General features: G+C 34.6%; 1 pseudogene; it reads right to left on the reverse strand.

Moving 5' to 3' along the window:
• The window catches only part of LOC103601171, a 1,311-nt pseudogene extending 632 nt beyond the window's left edge, over positions 1 to 679 (reverse strand).
• Between the last annotated feature and the right edge of the window lie 4,227 nt (positions 680 to 4,906).

Raw genomic sequence — 4,906 nt, forward strand, 5'->3', positions numbered from 1 at the left:
CTAGGAGACAGCTGATTTAAGTTTATGACTGGCCTGTCTCTATCACATTTCTCTTGCTTTTACTCCATAGCACGGGCAATTTACACAATTTGCATTTTCAGCATATCACTGAATAACTCAGGAATATTGAGTATGATTTAACCAAAAAGGATTGACCAGTTCTTATTGAGTGACTGCTTTCCCTTCATTATGGCTATTACAATAGATGATATTCCTATACACTCTTGGAGACAAAAGACTGGACATAAGCTGTTCTTCATGCCCAAGGCACTAAGAGTTACCACTTTTCTCTGCACTAAAACACCAATAACAGGGCCAGGTTGTTTACTCTTTTACTTTTGAAACTTACTGCAGCTGACAAAAGCTTTTTACTGCCAACTCTTTGATAGATTCTCAGTGTGATCAGAAAGACTACCTTGCTTAGTAATAAAGTTCAGGCCTTGTCTTTTGAGAAGTATACCCAGAAGGATGGTAAACCTAGACAATGCAATTCAGTTGTTGAAGACTTTACAGGCAAGTTTGTTTTTCCATTGAGCTGCTGTGATATAAAGCTGTTCTACTAGGTCAGGAGCACTGGAGGTGCTGGTTTATCTTCTGACTTTTGAATATCTGGGGAGTTCAGTTTCCCTCAACTTTTAAATTTTATATGTTGCTGATTTGTAAAGCCAAGTTGTTCCATTACTGCTCAAGATATTAGTATGTACAGATGATGAACGTGAGCGCTGACTCCTCCAAGCATTCCTTTTATAATGGATGCAAGCATATCTAATATGAGGTTGAACTGGCTACCTATTATATTCTTTTCCCCAAAGAGCATTAAGAAAAGTGGATGACCATGTATTTTTAAATACAGGGTGTTCTTTATGTCACCTATCAGCAGTAAAACTTGCTGAAATATGTCATAATCAGTTAGGTCAAAGAAAATAATATACCTTAAATGTGTTGAAATAGCCAATGAAGACTCCTAACTTTTCATTGATGCCCAGGTGGATATATACTTACATAAGCTTCTGTTGAGGCTATATCTGAATGGGTTCACCTGTTGAGGAGATTGAGTTATGTACCATACATGTTGAAAAAAATCGTTGAAGGTGTTGGCTTTTTGCTGTTAGTGCTACATAAACTTTTTTTTTCCCCCAAGTAGACTCTCACTGAAAAATCTCATGCTCAGATTATCTTGTACGGGGACCTAGCATTAGATTAGATCAGTTTGTTGAAAAAAATCGTTGAAGGTGTTGGCTTTTTGCTGTTAGTGCTACATAAACTTTTTTTTTTTCCCCAAGTAGACCCTCACTGAAAAATCTCATGCTCAGATTATCTTGTACGGGGACCTAGCATTAGATTAGATCAGTTTTTTTTAGAGCTAATTAATTAATTAGCTAAAAGTTTCTTGATGATAAAAAGGTCGTTTTCCAAAAAATAGTTTTCTATCATCCCTAGATGGCTAGGAAATTGCATTTGACTACTAGGGTTTTTCTTTTCATATCCTACAAAATCAGCTGGCACTCAATAGTACTTTGGGACAATGAGTTTGTATTTATCTGTGGTCTGACAAAGTACTGGAGTCAGAAGATCCTGATATTCCTTTGTTTAGGATTTCATCTTAAAACTTCATAAATCATCATGTTTAAAAAAATTAAAAATTCACATTCAATGTTGTACAATAGCTTAATTTAAGCAGTTTGTACCAGTGGCTGTTGAGATTTTCCAATAGTGTACTATATCCATCTCTTGAGAAGTGTGTAAGTCAGCAGTATGCTTGAACCAGTCACCCCTACTTGTAAAGGCCAATTGTGCATCTCTTCAGTACTCAGTATTCAGTTACCTCATGTTGATAACCTGCAGTCAGCAATTGGTAGACTATTTCCACGATAGAAACTGGCAAATGCTACAAAGCAGGGTGCTATTTCCCCCCAGACTGCTGGTTGTTAAACATTTAGCAGCACAACACTGGTTATACCATTCCAATCTAAGAGAAAAGATTTGGAGGAGATCCTTATGCATGATAATGTGATCTATGTCATATGAACTTGCTAATCTGAAGTCTTAATTTTGATTCCCCCAGATACTAAGGCAAGTATTCAAGTAAAAGTATTTTTCTCGAAGGTTTAGTAAACAGTGGTTGGAGACTAGGGGAATGAGGCAGTGAACAGAAGGCCGTCAATACAGGGTGCATAGTCAAGCCAGCTACCAGTGCAGGGAACTCCTAAACTAATAATTGAGTCATCAAGTTCACAGTATACTAGATAAACATACAAAAATCAATTTTATTTGAATAATAGTAATAAACATGTGGACACAAGTTAAAAATATGATGCCATTTACAATTGCTTGAAAAATGAAATTCTTAGGAGTAAATCTAACAAAACATGAATAAGACTTGTAAGCTGAAACTTTACAATGCTGATGAAAGAAATTATAGAAGATCTAAATGAGTGGAGACACATACCATGTTCATAGTTTGGAAGATTCAACATGGTAAAGATGTCAATTCTCCCCAAATGTATATACAGGTTAAACACAATTCCTTTTGAAATCACAGCAATGTCATCAGTAGATATTGATAAGACTATTCTAAAATTATATGAAAAGGCAAAGAAACTGGGAAGAATCAGTCTACTTGATTTCAAGAATTTGTATACAGTTACGGTAACCAAGCCTGTGCAGTAGTGACAGAGGGATAGACACATAAGTCAGTGGAACACAGTGGAGAATCCAGAAATAGATCCACACTAGACCCAACTAATATTTGACAAATTTGCAAAAGCACTTCAATGGAGGAAAAAATAGCCTTTTCAATAAATGGCAAGTGGTTTTTAAGTGATTAGACATCTATAGGCCAAAAAAAGGAAAGAAAAAGATCTAAACCTCACAATTTATCCTACAATTACTCAAAATTAATCACAGACTTAAATATAAATATATAAATATATAAAATTTCAGAAAGAATCATAGGAGGAAATCTTTGGCATTAAGACTAGGCAAAGCATTTTTAGACTTGATACTGCAAACATGATCCAAAAAAGGAAAAGTTAGTAAATTTGATTTCAAAATTAAAAATGTTTGCTCTGTGAAATACCCTTTTAAAAGGATGAAAAGACAAGCTACAGAGTGAGAGAAGATATATGCAAACCACATATTTGCCAAAGGACTTGTTTCTAGAATACATAAAAACACCTTTCCAAAACCAACAATAAAAGACCAAGAAATCCAATTAAAACATTGTCAAAAGACATGAAGAGACATTTCACAAAAGATTTATAGGGAGCAAATAAGTACCTAAAAAGATGTTCAATATCATTAGCCATTAAGGAAATACAAATTAAAACCTTAGTGAGATATCACTGCATGCCTGTCATAATAGCTAAAATTAAAAACATATATATATTGATAATACCAAATGCTGGCAGTGTTGTTCAGAAGCTGGAATGTAAAATGGTGCAGCCACTCTAGAAAACACTTGGAAGTTCCTTAAAAAATTAAACACGCAACTACCATATAATCTGCAATTGTACTCTTGAGCATTCATCCCAGAGAAACAAAGTTGTACGTGTACAAAAAAACCTGTACACAGATGTTTGTAACAGCCTTATTTGCAATAGCACAAAGCTGGAAACAAACCAAATGTTCTTCAACAGGTGAACTGTTAAATACTCTGTTATATATTCATACCAGAGGATAATACCCAAAATAAAAAGAAACTATTAATTCATGCGACAACCTGGATGGATCTCCACAGTATTAAGCTGAGTGAAAAAAGGCCAATCCAAAAAGTTTAGCTACTATATGCTTCCATTTTTGTAGCATTCTTGAAATGACTAAATTATAGAAATAGAAAACAGATTAGTGGTTGCCAGAATTAAGGAGGTGGTGAGGTCAAGAGGTAAGTGGGTACATGAGGACAACATGGGGCACTCTTGCAGTGATAAAACTCTTCTGTATCTTCACTGTATCAATGTCAATATGGCGGTTGTGATAATGTATTGTTTTCAAAAATGTTACCTTTGGGGTAAATTAGGTAAAGGGTGCACAAGACTGTCTATATTATTTCTTAACACTGAACGCGAATCTATAATTCTCAAAAAAAAGTTAAATTTTAAAAATATAGGTAGTAGTGGAACTAATATCTACAATTGAAATACTTCAAATTTTGTTAGGTTTTTTTAAGTTATTTCATTGGTTATCATTATAATTGCAAAGAATATACTTATTCTAGGTTCTTATTTTCTCGCTTCTAATGTCCTCAAAGTTCTTGAATTTCCACTGTATTCAGCTGAGTTACATTCTCAAGTAGAATTTTCGGAAAATCTACCGATGCTTTTATGTTAGAAAAACCTCTTTATTTTTCCATTATCCTTACTTGATTGATAGTTGGATCAAGTACAGAATACTTAGTTCAAAATAATTTTCTCTCCAAACTTGAAAGGCGTTGTTAAATCATCTGGCATCTATTATTACCGAAGAAAAAATCTGAAAATCTCACTCTGATTTCTTGGGAAGTCATCTTATTAGTGCTTTTCCTCTTTGAAAACTTCTAGGCACTTATTTTTTTTTATTTCAAAGCTGGACCTTTTTTTCATTCATCCAGATCTCAGCGAGCTTTCTGAGTATGACATGGAAACTGTTCTGACCCCAGTCCCTCATCTCTGTCAAGTCTTTGCTCATATCTTAATTTCACAATTACACCAGCTATGATAGCCCCACTTAATTCCAAAACCTGCCTCCTCCCACACTATTCCCCAGTTTATTTCTCTATTCCTCTACTTGTTGCCTAACATACCCTGATTTTCACTTGTTTGTTGCATTTATTTTCTCTTTCCCGCAGCTAGATGGTTAGCACTTCAAGGATGAATTTTTTTTTTTTTTTTGTCTTTTTGTCTTTTTCCGTGTCCGGCAACGGATTGCA

This window comes from Galeopterus variegatus, unplaced genomic scaffold (genome assembly GCF_000696425.1).
Source record: "Galeopterus variegatus unplaced genomic scaffold, G_variegatus-3.0.2 Scaffold3616, whole genome shotgun sequence".
Classification (NCBI taxonomy): domain Eukaryota; kingdom Metazoa; phylum Chordata; class Mammalia; order Dermoptera; family Cynocephalidae; genus Galeopterus; species Galeopterus variegatus.